We start from the raw sequence: 19,384 nt of genomic DNA on the forward strand, positions 1-19,384 counted from the left end.
CTGAACTGAACCTGTCTGACAGTTGTTGGTCACCCTTTGAGACATGAGGTCTTGCTTTTATGATTTAGTGCTTTGATGCCTGCTGAATTACTCATGTAATCTACAATGATTGTCATAGTTCTGTGATCTGAATTCCTTGCTTCTCTATCCCATCAGTTGACTTCATGATTATTGTTCAGTTGTTTCAGTTGTTTCTGACTCTTTGTGACCTCATGGACTGTATCCAGCCAAGTTCCCCTGTCCATGGGATTTCCCAGGTAAGAATACCAGAGTGGTTAGCCATTTCCTTCTGCAGGGGATCTTCCCAAACCAGGGAAGATCCTGAGTCTCCTGCTCAGCAGGGATTCTTTACCCCTGAGCTACCTGGGAGACCCCATCAGCTGACTACTTCTGTCAATTTCTAAAGCAAATCAATAGACTATTGTTGTCCCTTGAGTACTTCTGTTGCTCTATCTAGATGTCCCTTTTTTCAATCAAGATGATTGTCCTTGTAGTTCTTTGTCTTCATGCCACATCCCAATTTGGTTCATTTGAATTTGAATAGACTTTATATCTTAGCTATTCAACTTAAGATATGTGCAATTTCTGCTTTCATATTTAATGTGCTTCTTAATGCCGTTGAGTGAAAAGCCATAGGGATAAATCAACAGCTTCATTTTTTGGTTTGCTTTCTAATTAAAATATTCCTATAGATTTCAGGCAAAAGAAATGCTGCATTTATTGACTGATCTGACTGGGTAAGATATATTTCAAATGAAATAATTAAGTCTTTATACAACATTTTTAAAAAATTTAATCAGTGATGCTTAATCAGGATAAAACAACAACGAAACCACAAGTATGGATAATTGAAGCCAAGAGATAGTCCACACGCTCTACCTTTGTTTAAAAGCTTTAAAAAAAAAAAAATTAGCACCAATCATGCCAGAGTACCTAAGGCATAATCAAATGAGCTGATAGGATTTTTTCATCTTGTCTTCCCCATTATTTGATAAAAAGAATAATAAATACAAAATTCACCAACAGAAGGCAAGGAGAAGAAAAGATGTACTCTTAGATAAGTATTAAATTCATTCAAATTGCTGGATTTTATAGGATTTTTGACTTAATTGATCAGATACTGCAATGTCAGGATAAGGTAAAGCCGGTACCCACACCAGTTTTACTGAAATTTTATAGAAATTGAAATCTATCACTCAACATTTTATTTTAGGTTACATTATGTTGTAAATATCCCTGGAGGAGGGCATGGCAACCCATTGCAGTATTCTTGCCTGGAGAATCCCCATGGACAGAGGAGCCTGGCGGGCTACATTTCCACGGGGTTGCAAAGAGTCGGACATGACTGAGCAACTAAACACACACAGATAAGTAAGAGTAGAAGATTTCTTGTTTCTACCAGTGTTACCTGGGGTGGTTGATGCAGAAACTAACTCATTAACTAGACTCACTCATGAGAAGTGATGCAGGAACCTGCCCTGGAGCTTGATGCAGGGATAATTCTTTAGCTGTGGAAACAGGAAAGCCAGGAGCGATCCTCTGCTCCAATGGGTTCCACAGGTGAGTCCACCCTGTTAGACTGAGAGTGGTGTCTTCTTTGGACTGAAGATCTGCCAGGCACATTCCTGAACAAGTAGGATAGACTGTGCTTTTCAAAGAGGTCAAAGCAGTATTCTAGTCACACACGCTCTTCCTGAACCTTGTTGCATCCTATCAAGAGGCTGAGTCTATTTTCTCTCCCTTTGGACCTGGGCAGGCATGTAACTGCTCTGACCAACAGAGTACAGCAGAAGTGATGCTTTGTGTCTTATGATACAGCTTCAGTCTAGCTCTCCTTTTCTGTGACTCTCCTTTTCTGTGATACTTACTCTTCTGTGACCCAGATCTCTATTATGAGGAAGCCTAAGCTACATGAGGGTACCATATGAAGAAATTTTCAGGCAACAACCCCAGCTGAACTTCTGTAATACAGTTTCTGCCTCCAGCTTTGAGATTGCAACAGACTTCAGACATCCTAGAGCAGAGATAATCCCTTCCTATTATGTCCTGCTGAATTCCTAACTCATGGAATCTGAGACCATAAAAAGTGGCTGTTTTGTGCATTGAGTTTTGGGATAATTTGTTTTGCAGCTTTAGAAGCTGGAACAAGTCTCTGCTGGCTGCTTCTTAAAGTAGTTTAATTAGTTTGGGCATATATCTCTGTGTTATTAATATATGTAATGTGAATATAGAAATGAAACAAACAAAAAAGCAAGCCATAATTTCTCTTCTCTCTTCTAATAGGAAAGCCAGCTATATTTTCAAAAGTTTAGCTAAGACTTCTGTGTTTTATGTCTCAATCTGAAAGTTCTCACCCATTTTGAAATTGATAAATTTAGTTTTATAAAGCCCCACATTTTTAACAAGACTAATTCAAAAGGCAAATTATTAACTGAGGGTAAAAAACATGTGCAACTCACTTCATGTACGGTTAATGTCCTTGATTTATAACGTGTGATGCTCATTTGCTCAGTTGTGTTCGACTCTTTGCGACCCCATGAACCACCTGGGAAGACACCTTATAGTGTTCCTTCCTTCAAATTAGTAAGAAACAACAACCTGATAGAAAAATTTGGAACAAATGTATACAGGAAACAGGGAAAAGGAAATTGAAATGTTTTTTCAATGTTAAAAAGTCTTCATCTCACTAATAATCAGAGAAATGCAAATTAAATTGAGATACTTGGATGTCTTTTCCCATATAAAATTGAAAAAATCAAAAGTTCACTAACATGTTGGTAAGGGTGTGAGAAAACAGGCATTCTTATACTTTCCAGTGCAGTTCGGATAAGATCAATTATCTGAACACACGCGCACACACATGCATGATATATGTATGACGTTATTATTTGCTGTTACATTGTTTATAATGGCAAAACATTGAGAGCTACCAAAATACTCTGCAACTGAGTTTTGGATATATAAATTATGGTATATCTGTATGATGAAATGGTACATATTCAAGTTTAAAAGCAAATGAGAAAGTTCATTGTGTACTGACCAAGTGATACACAAAATGTCAGAATAAAGTGAAAAAACAAGCTGCAAAATCTTGTTTGGTTTCCATAATACTGGTGTTAACTTTTAAAACATTATTTGCTTATAAATTTGTTTATGTATTCATGAAATATCCTTGGGAGGGTATTTAACAACTGTTAGCATTGGTTGCCTCTGGAGAGGGGAGCTGAATAACCAGAGAGAAAGAAAAGGCAGAATTTTCACTGTTTTACATTTTTGTAACTTTCATAGCATATAAATATATGATATATTTCAAATAAATACAATATTAAAAATTCTAATCCAACCCTATTATAATAAATTTCTTTACGTGTTTTTATCCCTTGCCAGACCAGGAACATCTAGGTTACTTCCCTACATGTCCAGTGCCTGCTGACATCTTAGCAGAGAGCAGGCATTTCTGCATTTTTGGAGGAATGCAAGATGGCCTCTGGTGAGCAGGATGGCATAGCCATAATCTGCTGTGCTGAGGAATGTGGGGGACTTGATAGTGGAATTTCACATGGCAGCCTTTGGAAAAGCTCTAGGGAAACCTGATGTTTACGCTGATCCTCCACTCAGAGAAAGTAGAGATACATACAGGATATGGATAAGATGAAGGGCTTTATGGCACAAGAGGAAAAATGGCTTCTGGAAGATTGCAAAACACTGAGGTGACTGTGTATGCTTGCAAGAAGGGGAGAGGAGGACTTCCCTGTCAGTCTGGGGTTAAGACTTTGTCTTCCAAAGCAGGGGGTGCAGGTTCAATCCCTGGTTGGGGAGCTCAGATCCCTTGTGCCTTGAGGCCAAAAAACCAAAAATGTGAAACAGAAACAATATTGCAATAAGTTCAATAAAGACTTTAGCAATTGTCCACATCAAAAAAAAAAAAAGTAAGAAAATGAAAGAAGGAGAGAAAGTGTGCAGTGGAGAGGGAAGATCAAGACCATCTTCATTTTGTGCCTCAGTGGGCATCATCCGTGGTTTATCCAGTCAGTGCAAAGGCCCTGGCAGTCAAAGCAAAACCTGGTGCATTGTAAATGATTGATGACTAATTGCATCAGGTGGTTGTTCCCTGCTATAATTCTTCAGCACTTCACTAACCACCATATGTGGCTCCCATGACAGTTGCTCGCTGCTTGGTGCAGGGAAACATAACTAAAAGAAACAATTTTTAATGCTATAGTACAGACTTTAAAGTCCTGTTTGCCTCTGAAGATAAAAAAATAGATGAAGTCATCTGATATTTCTAAAGAGATGAATTAGCTTTGTATTTACATTTTATATCTGTCTGTGTACACACAAATTAGCAGTTATAATATTAACATCTGTTGTTTATATAATGCAGACAATCCTCCACCTTGTAGTTGTCACCCAGAAGTTCATTTGTGGGTTTGTTATTTTCCCATAGAAATAACGTTGTAAATGATATCCAGATCATCAGGCCAGTCTGCAGAAATTAACTTAAGCAACATCTTTCTGATTTTTTATAAGGCCAAAAATCTTTTAACTCTGTATCAATATTATGCACCCCTCTGCATGTGCGTCTGAGAAAATACATTGCAACAACAGGAACTTATTTCTTCTTGTATTGCACCAGAGAGGTAAAATTACTGGCTTCTCATCATGAGCAAGTTATTTGTTTCCACCTTTTTATTGTGTACAGGTTCTAGCAGGCACTAGCAGGTAAATGATAAAGGACAGCCGCCCATGGCTTTGAAACCAGAAAGTCTTGAGTCCAAATTCAAACCCTTGTCACTGAATTGTGATGTCTCTGATAAGTTAACTTCTTTTTACCTCAGGTGTTTTATCTGTAAAATAGGGATAAATCTGCCTATTTTTTCTGATCTTTGTGAGTATGAGATGTCATGTTATACACACAGGTAAAGCCAGAACACTAGAGTGTTAAGACGTGAGAGCCCTAGTTGTGCTGCCTAGGTTCATAAATTTGACCTATTTGGTTCTATATGGTTGACCTTGGGCTAGTAATTGAATTTAGTGGCTTTCAAACTGTGCTGTATTTTAGAATCATCTAGGAAGATTTAAAAAAAGTCATGGATAATCCTAATCCCCTAGCACTTAAATAAAAAATTCTTTGAGTACCACTTAGAGATCAGTACTTTTAACCCCTCTTTCCTCAGGCAATTTCAATATGCAGCCAAGTTTAGCTTCTGTTCGTCATCTGTACAGTGGGGGAATTTATAGTCTGCATCTCTCAGTGGAATTAGAGAATTGAAAAAAAAATCTTGGTGAAACATTCAGCACAATGCCTGACTCCTATTAAATATTTGATACAGCTTTTGTCTTACTCTATAAAGTGACTGTGACAGTGAAATTGATCAACACATTTGTGCTTTTCAGAAAATTGATTGTTTCCTCTTCCAGTTTTCTCTTGCCCTCTGCCTTCTCTATGTCCTGAATCATCTGTCATAGTTTTCCTGTTTAATAAAATTGTAGTGTGTGGGCAAAGGATGAACAACTAGAGTCCAAAACTAGATTTACCCCTAAATAGCCATGTAGTATTGGGTAATATTTTAAATCTGCCTGCACCAGTTTTCTCTGCATTTCCCATAGAACCTAGCTCTTTTGCACACTTGAAAGGAAAGAATGGCATTGCCAGCCTCAGGGAGACAGAATAGAGTATCTTGGACACCATGCCACTCCTCGTCTTTCCTGACAATAATTGCTGTTTTTCTCTAGAAGTGAGGATGGGGAGAAGATAGGAAAATGTGCTTCATTATAGTAAACCAAACTGGCTAAGACAGAAATTAGTACTGAGAAACAAGATGCTATTACAGATACCTAAAAATGTGAAAGCAGTTTTAGAACTGGGTAATGGGTAGAGGCTAGAGAGTTTTGAAGTTTATGCTAAAAACCAAGATTGATGTGAAGGAACTTTAAAAAACAATTCTGGTGAGAGCTCAGAAAGGAAAGAGGGGAGCTGTAGTGGGAACCTGTCTTCTTAGAGAAAATATCAAATCTTGAGTGTTGATGGAAATATACAGGGGCAGTAAAGGCCATTCTGTTGAGGTCTCAGATGGAAATAAGAAACATGTTCTGTGGTGTCTCAGATGGTAAAGAATCAGGTTGCAATGCAGGAGACCTGGGTTTGATCCCTGGGTAAGGAAGATCCCCAGCGGAAGGGAATGGCTACCCACTCCAGTATTCTGGCCTGGAGAGTTCCATGGACAGAGGAGCTCAGTCCATGGGGTCACAAAGAGCTGGACACAGTGGAGTGACTAACACATTTGGAAACTGGAGGAAAGGTGATCCTTGTTTTAAAGTGGCAAAGAACGTGGCTGAATCGTATTCATGTTCTAGTGTTCTGTGGAAGGTAGAATTTGAGAATAATGAAACTGAATACTTAACTAAGGAGACTTCTAAGCAAAGTGTTGAAGGAGTGACTTGGTTCTTTGTGACTGCTGATAGAAAAATGTGAGAGGACAGAAATAAATTGAAGAAGGAATTGTTGAACAAAAAGGAATCAAAACTTAAAGATTTGGAAAAATTTCAGCCTATCCATACCGACAAAAAAACAACAACAAAGAAGTGAGAGAGAGAGAAATTGTTTGGAAGAGCGTCAGAAGGGTGAGGCCATGCTACCATTTAACAAGGAGGCTAGTACAAATGTGAGCCACAGAGCTAATCAGCCATCTAAACAGAAGCCAGGAGCGCTGCCCTTGTGGGGAAGAAGGTGGGACTACTGGCCCCAGTGAGACTGGAGGGAAGAAGTAAAGCCTAAAAGGATTATTATGGACTTTAAGATCTCAGGGAGTTTGTTTTATTAGATTTTGAATTTGTTTGGGACCACCATCAAGACCATCCCTTCTTGTTTCTTATTTCTTCCTTTCAGAATGGAAATATTTATCTTATGACTTTCTCACAATTGTATTTTGAAGAAATACAACTGTTTGGTTTTACTGGTTCACAACTGGAGAGGAATTTTACCTCAGGGTGGATTGTCTCTCAGGTCTCAGCCATATCTAGATATATTTGAGATTTTTGGGTGGGACTTTGGATTTTAGACTTTAGAATCAATGACAGAGTAAGTAAAGGTTTTGGAGGTGCTCCAATAGAATGAATATATTTTACCAGTGATAAAGGCATGGATTTAGAGGGACCAGGGATGGAATATCATAGAATGAATGTTTGTATCTCCCCCAATTCATATGTTGACATCTTAACCCTCAGTATGATAGTATTGACATGGAACGACAGACTGGTTCAAAATTGGGAAAGGAGTTCGTCAAGTTTGTATATTACCATCCTGCTTATCTAACTTATACTCAGAGTACATCATGAGAAATGCCAACCTGGATTAAGCACAAGCTGGAATCAAGATAGCTGGGGGAAATATCAACAACCTCAGATCTACAGGTGATACCACTCTAATGGCAGAAAGCGAAGAGGAACTAAAGAGCCCCTTGATGAACGTGAAAGAGGAGAGTGAAAAAGCTGGCTTAAAATTCAATATTAAAAAAGTTAATATTGTGGCATCTGATCCCATCACTTCATGGCAAATAGAAGGGAAAAAGTTGAAAACAGTGATGGATCTTATTTTCTTGGGCTCCAAAATCACTGTAGACAGTGACTGGAGCCATAAAATTAAAAGATGCTGGCTCTTTGGAAGAAAAGTTATGACAAACCTAGACAGCATATTCAAAAGCAGAGACATCACTTTGCCCACAAAGGTGTGTGTAGTCAAAGCTATGGTTTTTCCAGTAGTCATGTACTGATGTGAGAGTTGGACCATAAAGAAAGCTGAAGACTGAAGAACTGATGCTTTTAAACTGTGGTTCTGGAGAAGACTCTTGAGAGTCCTTTGGACAGCAAAGAGATCAAACCAATCAATTCTAAAGGAAATTAGCCCTGAATATTCATTGGAAGACTGATGCTGAAGCTGAAGCTCCAATCATTTGGCCACCTGATGCGAAGAGCTGACTTATTTTAAAAGACTGTTCTGATGCTGGAAAAGATTGAGGGCAAAAGGAGAAGGGAGTGGCAGAGAGTGAGATGATTAGATGGCATCACTGACTCAAAGGACATGAGTTTGAGCAGATTTTGAGAGATAGTGAAGGTACTCAATGCCTGGCATGCTGCAGCTCACGGGGTTGCAAAGAGTCGGACACAACTTAGTGACTGAACAAGAGCAGTATGATAATATAAGGGAGTAAGGTCTTTAGGAGGGAATTACGTCACAAGAATGTAGCCCTCATTAATGGAATTAGTGCCCTTGTGAGAGATGTGGGAATTTTCCCTTTCTTTCTTTCTCCCACTCATGTGAGGATTGTCGGGAGAAGATTGGCATTTCTGAACCTGGAAGTAGGTCTTCACTAAACATTAAGTGTGCTGGTGACTTGACCTTCAACTTCTCAACCTCAAGACATTGAGAAGTAGATTTCTGTTTATAAGTTACCCAGTCTTATTGTACTATAAAATATTCACAGTTTATGGCAAGACAATAAAAATTCTCTGCTTTTTGACTGAGCCACCTCTCTCCCCCACTATGTACTGTGTGTCTGCAGTATACATTGACCATACCTCCCTCATCAGCAGGAAAACCTGCTCAACCGTAAACAGCAACATTCTCCTAGTATCAACAAGGCAACTCCTGAGGGTGAGATGACTTGGGAGAATGGTATTGAAACATGTATAATATCATGTAAGAATCGAATTGCCAGTCTATGTCCGATGCAGGATATGGCACGCTTGGGGCTGGTACGCGGGGATGACCCAGAAAGATGTTGTGGGCAGGGGGGTGGGAGGGGGGTTCAGGTTTGGGAACGCAGGTACACCCGTGGTGGATTCATGTCAATGTATGGCAAAAACAATACAGAATTGTAAAGTAAAATAAAAAATAAATAAACTAAAAAAAAAAAAAAAAGATAGCATTCCTTCTTGATCTTGTAACGGATCTCAAGACCCACCAGAAAAAAGCCTATATCTGGATTATGTAAATTGTCATCTGACGTAGAGCCCTCTGTCTCAAAAAGCCTTATATAACTGTGCCTTGATTTCTAACTGACAGAACAGTTCTCAGAGTTTTCTGAGATGTTCTTCCTGGCTTCTAATCCTCAAATTTGGCTAGAATAAAATTTTCTATTTCTTTTTTGGATTGACTAATTTTTCATCAACACTACTTTTTTATAGCAACCAAAACTGATGAAGATAACCTTTAATCTCTTTCTTAATTATTTTTAATCAGACACCTTCCCCAGCCTTTTTTTTTTTTTAACATCCATTCTACTATAAAATATTTCTACGCAAGATAAATCACCAAGATAGTCTTCCGAAGAGCCTTTTCCCTTAGGGCATGTTTGGAATAAAACTTTGACATGTGTTCATAACCCATTTGTCTGAGAAGTTGCTTTAGCATATTCTTTATCACTGTAACCAGGTGGTTCCACCAGCAGCCAACTTTTCCCATTCCACAAGATTGACAGCAAAGTCAGAGAGTCAACATGGATCAGCATTTAATTTGGGAGAGGTTTAATGGGGTTTTCCAAGTCATGTGCTTTCCAGTTAATTAACTTCACTGAAGCCCGATTTATTAGACAGACGTTACTGAGAATTAAATGTTTTCTTCTCAGGCTTCAGCTACAAGAGGGGCACTGAGACTTCTGCCACAAACCCCCCTCAGTTATTAATAATTACCAAAGACACAATCATCCCTTCATGAATATTTCCCCTGACACTTTCATTTAGAATCTCAGGATAGGCAAAACGTGAGGAAATTAAATGTGCTGAAGGGTAGGAAATAGGAAGCCAAAAGCTCAAAGATGTTGACTAGTTCATAGACACTCGAAGACTAGTAACTATTCTCCCCATCCCATTTTTGCTTCCGTCCCTCCTTCATTCAACAAATATTTTGATCCAGAACATATGCTTGTTGATGGGTACGGCATTCTAATGCAGTAATGACTAAGGTGGGTATGGTCCCTGTCTCCATGTAGCATTCTGCCTGGTGGGAAGATACATTTAACAGAGTAATTACAGTTACAAAAGGAGCGTATAACTGCAGGAATCCAACCTGATCTGGGATTTTACATCAGATCTGTCTGAGAAAGTGATCTTTAAGCAGATTCATGATGACTGAGCAGGAGATAAGTGGATGGAGTGTAAAGAGTAAAGCATTCCTGCCATGCAGAAGCTCAGAAAGGCATTTCTCAAATGGTACAGTCAAGGGGAGAGAAAGCAAATTATAGAGCCATGGAACAGCAATGAACCACCTTGTTTCCTATTTTTTATCTTGAAAAGATAGTCTCCCAGATATATGTTTTCTGTACATGACCTGCTTTGAAATTCTGAACTAGAGAGTAGGTGCCTGAAATTCTGAACTAGAGAGTAGGTGCCTGAAATTCCACCCCTAAATTTTAGTCCTTTTAATCATAGCATTGTTCCCTGAAATAGTGTTAAAATACACTATCTTCAGACAGGAAGAAGTTTTTACTTTTTGGAACAATACATGGCTTGAAGTATCTTAGTTCCTCAACCAGGGATTCAACTCTAACCCTAGACCATCAGGGAATTCCCAAGACAGAAATATCTTAGGCTATAATTTATTACACTGGGAAGAGAAAATTATATCTAAACTGAACATCACTCATGCTCATACTCAGAGGCTCAGTTGTGCCTGACTCTTTGTCTGTAGTCTACCAGGTTTCTGTGTACATGGGATTTCCCAGACTAGAATACTTCAGTGGGTAGCCATTCCTCCTCCAGGGTATCTTCCAAACCCAGGGATTGAACTCAAGTCTATGTCTCCAGCATTGCAAGCAGTTCTTTACCAGCTGAGCCATCATACTCAAGTTGAAGAAGGACTAGCTCAGAAAACCTCCAGTGAATGGCTGTTTTCAAGGGTTAAACTGTATGGGATTTGGTGAAGTAGTTCAGTTCAGTCATTCAATCATGTCTGACTCTTTGTGGCCCCATGGACTGCAGCACACCAGGCCTCCCTGTCCGTCATCAACACCCAGAGCTTGCTCAAATTCATGTCCATCAACTTGGTGATGCCATCCAACCATCTCATCCTCTGTCACCCCCTTGTCCTCCTGCCTTCAATCTTTCCCAGCATCAAGGTCTTTTCCAATGAGTCACTTATTTGCATCAGGTGACCAAAGTTTTGGAGTTTCAGCTTCAGCATCAGTCCTTCCATTAAGTATTCAGGACTGGCTTCCTTTAAGATTGAATGGTTTGATCTTGCAGTCCAAGAGACTCTCAAAAGTCATCCTAACACCACAGTTCAAAAGAGCCAATTCTTCACCGCTCAGCTTTCTTTATGGTCCAACTCTCACATCCATACATGACTACTGGAAAAGCCATAACTTTGACTAGATGGACCTTTGTTGACAAAGTAATGTCTCTGCTTTTTAATATGCTGTCTAGGTTGATCATAGCTTTTCTTCCAAGGAGCAAGCATCTTTTAATTTCATGGCTGCTATCACCATCTGCAGTGATTCTGGGGCCTCAAACAATAAAGTCTCTCACTGTTTGCATTGTTTCCCCATCTATTTGCCATGAAGTGATGGGATTTTATGCCATGATCTTAGTTTTCTGAAAGATGAGGTTTAAGCCAACTTTTTCACTCTCCTCTTTCACTTTCATCAAGAAACTTCAGTTCTTCTTTGCTGGTGAAGTAAGAATTACTAAAACTGTTTGCTTTTGTTTCAGAAATGCTTTAAGATACCAAAAATGCATAAAATATTAAAATAAGTATTAGTTACCTACCACTATTCAGAATCATCAATATGTTGTCATAGTTGACATTTTTTAATGAAAAATATTATGTGTTACAAAGTTGAAGCTGGTTCAGATTTATAGTTAAGGAAGTACAGTGAGCTAAGGATCAAAGAGTTAAGGTTGAGTAAATCAAGTTGGAAGGTAGAGTTTCAGCACTGGGGAGACAAAATGTCAGTGTGAGGTAAAGAAGAGAAGAGAAATGATTACAGGAAGTAAAGTGAATGCAAGTGAGCTAGATTGGCAGTCACAAACTCAAACGCTTTCAGAAGCCAGAAAGGCTAATAGATAAGTGAAGTTGGCCAGATGCAAGCTGAAGGGGAGGGTGACAGTGATGGCAAATTGTAGACCAGTTGTCCCCAAAGAGGAGACAAGGAGGAGGAGAGACAGGAGGAGAAGAGGAAGGAAGAGGAGGGGGAGGAAGAGGAGGGGGAGGAGAAAAAGGAGGAAGTGGATGAGGTTGAGGGGTGAGTAGAGGAAGAAGAGAAGGAGGAGGGGAAGGAATAGGAAATTAAATGTGCAGAGTGGTAGGAAATAGAAACCCAAAACTTAAAGATATTGACTGGTTTTATTCTCATAATAAATATTAGGAAATTAAAGATATTTCCATAGACACTCTGGAAACCAGTAATTATTGGTAGTTTTTTCTGAATATTGAGTTTTAAGCCAACATTTTCACTCTCCTCTTTGACTTTCATCAAGAGACTTCAGTTCTTCTTTGCTGGTGAAGTAAGAATTACTAAAATGATTTGCTTTATTTCAGAAATGCTTTAAGATACCAAACATGCATAAAATATTAAAATGAATATTACCTACCACTACCCAGAATTGATAATCATCAATATGTTGTGATAGTTGACTTTTTTTAATGAACAATATTAAATATTCTTTACCACTGCAAAAAATGGTAAAGAATCTGCCTGCAATGAAGGAGACCTGGGTTCAATCCCTGGGTCAGGAAAATCTCCTGGAGAAGGGAATGGCAACTCCAGTATTCTTGCCTGGAGAATTCCATGTACAGAGGAGCCTGGTGGGCTACAGTCCATGGGGTTGCAAAGAGTCAGACATGACTGAGCGACTAACACTTTCACTTCCCACCCCATTATTGCTTTCTTCCCTCCTCATTCAACAAATATTTGTTAAATACATATCATACGCTTGATGATGGACAACACAGTACAATACAACCATGAGTTCAGTGGATGTGACCCACCTTAAGAAGACGGCAAGGAGGAGGAGGAGGAGGCAGTGAAGGCTGATGCAGTTTAATACTTGATGTCCTATTAGGCATCTCTGAATAAGATGAGAACAAGTGGTGAGGAAAAAGGTGGGGAGGGGCAAGAGAAGCTGTCTGCCTGGCAGCATGCTACATTCAAGGTGCATTCATGGCCAAGGCTGAGACTCTTTGTAGCCTTACCTGTACTTAAAGTTTAGAAACCATGAGAAAAATTTAAGCTAATATCAAGCAATGGCATTTTGGTAAGTGTGAATCGTTCAGGTCGCTGACCAGTGCTACTTCAGCCTGCTGAGAAAGGAGCCTTCCAGGAATGAGCCAACAGCACCTTTCAACTTTGAAAGCCAAGAAAGAGGTTCAGAGTTCAGAATATCACCAAAGAAGGGAAACTTTAACAGTTTCTCATTGAGAGCATTCAGCATAACCAGCAGGGCTGGCCTGCACTTGGAAGGGTATACTTTTCAGGGAGGGTCTGGAGGGAGAGAGGGAGAGGAGAAGAGAAAGAATAAGCTAAAACAAAGGGGAAAGGGTCCCCAGGCAAAGTTCCTCTCTTTAATGCAACCTAATATTAGGGCCTTCTCAAAGAAAGAGCACTAGACATTTTGTCAAAGTGAGTGGTCTGATATGTGGACCCTGTTACTACCTTGATGTGTGACTACCTTGGTGTGTATTCTTGGGCTAGTTATTAAACTTTCTAAGCCTAAGTCTTCTTATGCCTAAAATGGCATAATAAAACCTCTCATGAACTTACCATGAAAATTCATTAAGATCATGCATATGAAATGGCTTTCTAAGCCTTGTGTGTGTGTACCAGTCACTCAGTCATGTCCCACTCTTTGTGATCCCATGGATTGCAGCCTGTCGGGCTTCTCTGTCCATAGAATTCTCCAGGCAAGAATACTGGAGTGGGTTGCCATTTCCTTCTCCAGGGGATCTTCCCGACCCAGGGATCAAACCCAGGTCTTCCGAGTTGCAGGCAGATTCTTTACTGTCTGAGTTACCAAGTACTATAAAAGATGTGCTATCATAATACTCTACTTTATGTAAGCGTCACCTCAACCCATCTGGTCTTGGGGACTGGGTACATAAGCTATGCAGGCAGAGAGGACTCCGATTTTTGTTAGCAGATCCTGATGTACCACTTTCTTGGTATGTAAGGAGCACTTTCAGTGTTGTCTTTCCAAGGACATCTTTCATAACCAAGGTAAAAAAGGTATACGATCACCATAAGGCCATATATTCATACCATCTGTGGTTTAGACTTTAAAAATGGAATGTTGGGATTAATGAAGACTCTGCTAGAGGCCTGTGTTGATCATAAATTTTTCTTCAACATTTACAATTACATTAATTTCCAGAAGAACTCAAATACTTAGTATAAAAAATTGCCCATGCTGTTAGAGTAGCATTCAAACTGAAGTATGGCAGTTGTAATTTTTTTCCTTTAGAAGTAAATTGTCTGCCTGCTCTGTCATCTGGGTGTTTCTGCATTATGCTTCATTCTCATCATAATCATTTGTGCCAACCTAAAATATCTTTCTCCACCTGTCAGGGAGCATAAATTTCTACATTTGTAGATTTATTCCTCAGGAATCTTCAGCTATAATATAAACTTTTTTTTTTCAAATGGAGAGTAATATATCAAGGACCCATAAACTGTGACAACTTTGATGTGAATTTGTTCATTATGTGCATTAAATTATTTAATCGTTGACTGTGTATTGTAGGGTCAATAGTTGGATGACTTTTCCCTCTTCTAGATGCCACACCATAAGTATCTTTAAAATTTCTCAGAATCTTTCCATCCTTTTTGCTCATATGTTCTTCCTTCTGTGCACTATTTCTCTAACAAAGCTCCTAGTCTGGAGTGTAGTGTTTTCAAACTTTAGAATGGTTAAGAATTATCTTGAGGTACTTGCTAACATATGCATAATCCTAGTCTCCACTTTCAGAAATTCTGATTCACTGAGTATGAGCCTGGGCTCTGGGAATTTGCATTGACATAAGATTCCCAGGTAATTCAGAGGCCAGTGGTTCAGAGATCATATCCCGAGAAACATTTTCATTGATCTAAAGGAGCACTTCCCTCTTGCTGGAGTTATCTCTATTAGCTCACAATGTTTATCTCTCACAGACTGTTCATGAGGCTTCCTTTCTCCCTGTATCTCTGGCTCCTAGCCTGGAACCTGGCTTATAATGAAGCTAAGTATTTTATGAATAAATTTTATAAATGAGAATTTTATAATTGAATAAGTGGTTCCAGGCACTGTTACTCCTGGTCTTGATACACACTTCTCATTGTTTTCAAAGTTGATTTTCATAACGGCAATTTTGATATTATTGTTTTTTCCCTTAAAACTTCTATTCCTAGGACTTCCATGGTGGTTCAGTGACTAAGACCCCATGGTCTCAGTGCAGGGGGCCTGGGTTCCTTACCTGTCAGGGAACTAGATTCCACGTGCTGCAACTAAGAGTCTGTATCCTGCAGCTAAAGATCAGGCATGCCACAGGGGAAATCAAGGATCCCGCATGCCGCAACCAAAACCTGACACAGTTAAACAAATAAATATTTTAAACAAACAAAAACAGCTTCTGTTGTCTCTGGACCACTTACAGGAGACAGATAAATGTCTTAGAACAACATAAAAGAACTTTTACAATCTTATAACCTAATTTAGGACTGCTATCCCCAGCATTCCCAATAGGGCTTCCCAGGTGGTGCAGTGTTAAATAATTTGCCTGCCAACGCAGAAGACACAGGTTCGATCCCTGGGTTGGGAAGATCCCCTGGACAAGGAAATGGCACCTGTTCCAGTATTCTTGCTTGGGAAATCCCATGGACAGCAGAGCTGGGCGGGCTACAGTCCACAGGGTTGCAAAGAGTCAGATATGACTGAGCATATGTCCCCTTTAGCTGTATCATTCAGCAGAAATTCCCAGCTTTCAATTCACATGTCCATGCTTTTGCTCATGGTATTATCTTGCCTGTAATGCTCTTCTCTTTCTCTCTCTCTCTCTTTTTTTTTTTTTTTTTTTGCTTTCTCCAAACCCCTGTTCGAATTCTTGTTCTGCTAAATTTTGGATAAAATATCACTTTCTCTGTGAAGTCTGCCCTATTTCTTTTGGGGGGGGGGAGGGAGAGAGAGAGAGAGTTATTTATTTATTTATTTTTGGTGGTTCCACTTCACTCTTTCCTTGCCATTATTACGGCTTGTCCTGTCTTGTTGTGTGGGTATCTCTCATCTTTGTATCCCAAGAGTTTAGGACAATGTCTCATTTAATAATCATCCTTTAAGATGAATCTATAAAATGTACTTTTTTCCATAACTGAGAATGATGTTTAGAAAACTCACGTACCTTGAGTGTCAGATATCAAGCCTCCTCATTACTCTTGGAACCAAAAAAAAGAGGAAGGGGAGCACACTGGAATACCCCAAAGCCTCTGACCAAAAATCGTTCTTTTTCCATATTTCACAGAGTGTCTGAAACTTTCAGCATTCAGTATTTTGTTTGCAATGGACTTAAACGTATTTTATCAGTAAGCATGCTACGGGGAGTCTTGTTCTATTATTTGACTAGTTGAGGACTGAAAATGATAAAGTTTGAGTGGAGAAGAGAAGTTAAACAAATAAATATTTTATTTATATACCAAATAAATAGTACTAAAACAGCAGATCCAGCTCAATTAAGGGGACTAGATGCAGGGACTAGATTTTTAAGGGTGTCAGCAGATTTCCAGTAGTATTTATCACATATTATTCATTATAATCCATTCGACCATCCATTCATCCATCTGCTTATTCATTTTTTCCATTCTTTATCTAATTGTCCACGAGGCAACGAGGAGACTCAACAGAAGATGGTGATAAATATATCAAAATACATACGTGCTCCAGAAGTAGAGGCTTCAAATATCTCTGCTGGTAGGGCATAAAGAGTTTGTATAACAGAATATTTTTACATCCAAGTTTCTAATAAGACACAATTATATGGTAAATATGAAATTTTATAGTTAGATTTAAGATCACAAAAGACATCATTTATAACAGCAATAGGGAGGAATTTGTCCCTTGATCAATTCACTTATTTGTTTGGAGAGTGGGGAATAAACATTTTTCTACTAGCTTCTTGAGGGAGTTTTTGCATGTTGTTCTTTTTCTTTCCTTTAAGCTTAGTGATGAGGGTTTCCTTGGACCACTTAGAGATACTGAAATGTGTTCCTTATCTGGGGAACAAAAACGGCTGATGTCTGATTCTTCATTGAGGGAAAAAAAATGACCCAAGGCAGCAGAATAGAGATTACCATGTTATTCATGGATTTGTATGGGCGAAGTGAGAAAGCTAGTTCAGGGCTGTTTAATTCTGTCCCAAAAGTCTTCTGCTTAAGGGCAAGTGAATCTCAAGAGTGATGTCTCTATGAGGTAAGAAGCAGAGTTTGAGGGGTGATGTCTATGTCATTTAAAATAAAACACACATTTCCCATGTTAAGGAGCTGAACTAGAATTTTGTTAACATGTGGGAATTTCCCAGAATTTCACGGAGGTGTCCGAGAGAGCATGAGCCTTATGCATCTGTAATCTAGAGCACCCCAATTCACAGAGTAATGACATTCTTTATGAAAATGTGTCCTTTCCTCAATCTTTAACATGAGAGGATAAAAACTAAGTTAAGCAAGCTGGAAAGAGAATAAAGGTAGGCATGGATAAAAGGAAAACTGAATGCATACTTATTCCTGCACTAGAAGCTTCTATTTTCTAAAGAAAAGAGAGGAAAAAAGGAGGAGAAAAGATTTCTGAATTAAATATAGGGCTTGAAGACTTCTTAGGATTCAGCATACTAATTACAACCTGAGTTAGTTTATGAGTTAAAGGGGACTATGAGTCTGAAAGTAATCCCAGGGTGTATGGAGGTCAACTGGAAATGTTCACCTTAGGATGGGGGAAGTATCAATGAATAAAATTTAAAGTGGTAGTGAAAGATCAAATAACTAAGTAAACAAATAAAAGAAGGAAGTAACTAAACGGAGAAATCAGTAAATGCATAATGCTTTGATTCTGTCATGAATTTTTCTTATGTAACATCAATTGTATAAGAACAAAGAAGATGTCCAGATATCTGTCCAAGGGAATTATCCTCCTCACCCTGAAGGAGAGGGGAATGTTATTCAATGAAGAGTAAATCCTCATAACCTCTGTGGTCCAGGTCCCAAGTAGAGTTGATCAGGGGTGAGTTGCCATAGTGAAGACAGCAGATTGTGAAAATCTGAACCTTGAATGGGAAGAGCTCTGCCCCTTTATCCATTTGGTTCAGAGAGTTCTGGCATCAGTCCTGGAAAGGACTGAGATTTGTCTGTGGAGAAATGGGAAGGCTGGGAGAAAAGATCGGCATACAGATAATAGCATTGAGGAATGATTTTTAAAGAAGTCCTACACTTAGCTATCTGATTTTCCTCTCTATGTGTACAAAACACTCACTGAGCTTTTGCCTGCTTTACTTTTAAATAGGAACAGAAATCCATGAATCATCCAAGAAAATCTCTATCATGAAAGATGAAGATTAGAGTGAATAGGAGGCAACAGTGACAGAGCATGGGGAAAACAGAAAGAAGAAAGAAACATAAGAAATACTCTTAGAAAATTAAAAGAAGCTACTACAGAAATGAAACAAGAAAAGACAATTGCAATAAAGAATCAAAAAGCAAGAAAAAGATCTTGCATACAATTGTGAAAACATTTATTCTTAGTCAAGAATAACTTTTCTGTCTTGCCTTACTTTGTTTTTCTTATTTTTTTTTTCTGTTCTGATAACTGCATAGACTACATCTTAGGTAATCAATTCTGCCATGGTTTTCTTTGCTTCATTAGGACAGTGAGTTATTTACGTTCTGCTCCCTCAGCTGTCTGGTTCAATTTCCTTAGAGGGGACCTCAGTTTACAATGAATCTTCTACTAAGTAAAAAAAAAGAAAAAAGGAGTGAGATGGCCTGGAAGTTTCTATATTTATCTCCCACCTCTCACATCCTGTGGTAGGACTGACAACAGTATGCATCCACCTTTCTCTGGGATATATTTACTTTAACTTGTGATGCTGCTAAGCTGTTACCACTTTCTGCTTAGGCTTCCCAAAGATTTAATACCTTGAAAAAATTTAAGGTAGTGCAACTCATAAATATTCATATTTTACTGTGGGTTTTCCCATTAAATTATAGAAAGAAAATGTAAAACACATTTTGTAGCTAGTATCTATATAGTTTTCAATTCAACAATTGGAAGCACTTACCATTATAACTTGTTCTTTAGTTGCTAAATTGTCTCTGATTCTTTTGCGACCCCATGGACTATAGCCCACCAGGCTCCTCTGTCCATGAGATTTCCCAGG

The sequence above is a fragment of the Oryx dammah genome, unplaced genomic scaffold, assembly GCF_014754425.2.
Source record: "Oryx dammah isolate SB20612 unplaced genomic scaffold, SCBI_Odam_1.1 HiC_scaffold_3, whole genome shotgun sequence".
NCBI classification, from domain to species: domain Eukaryota; kingdom Metazoa; phylum Chordata; class Mammalia; order Artiodactyla; family Bovidae; genus Oryx; species Oryx dammah.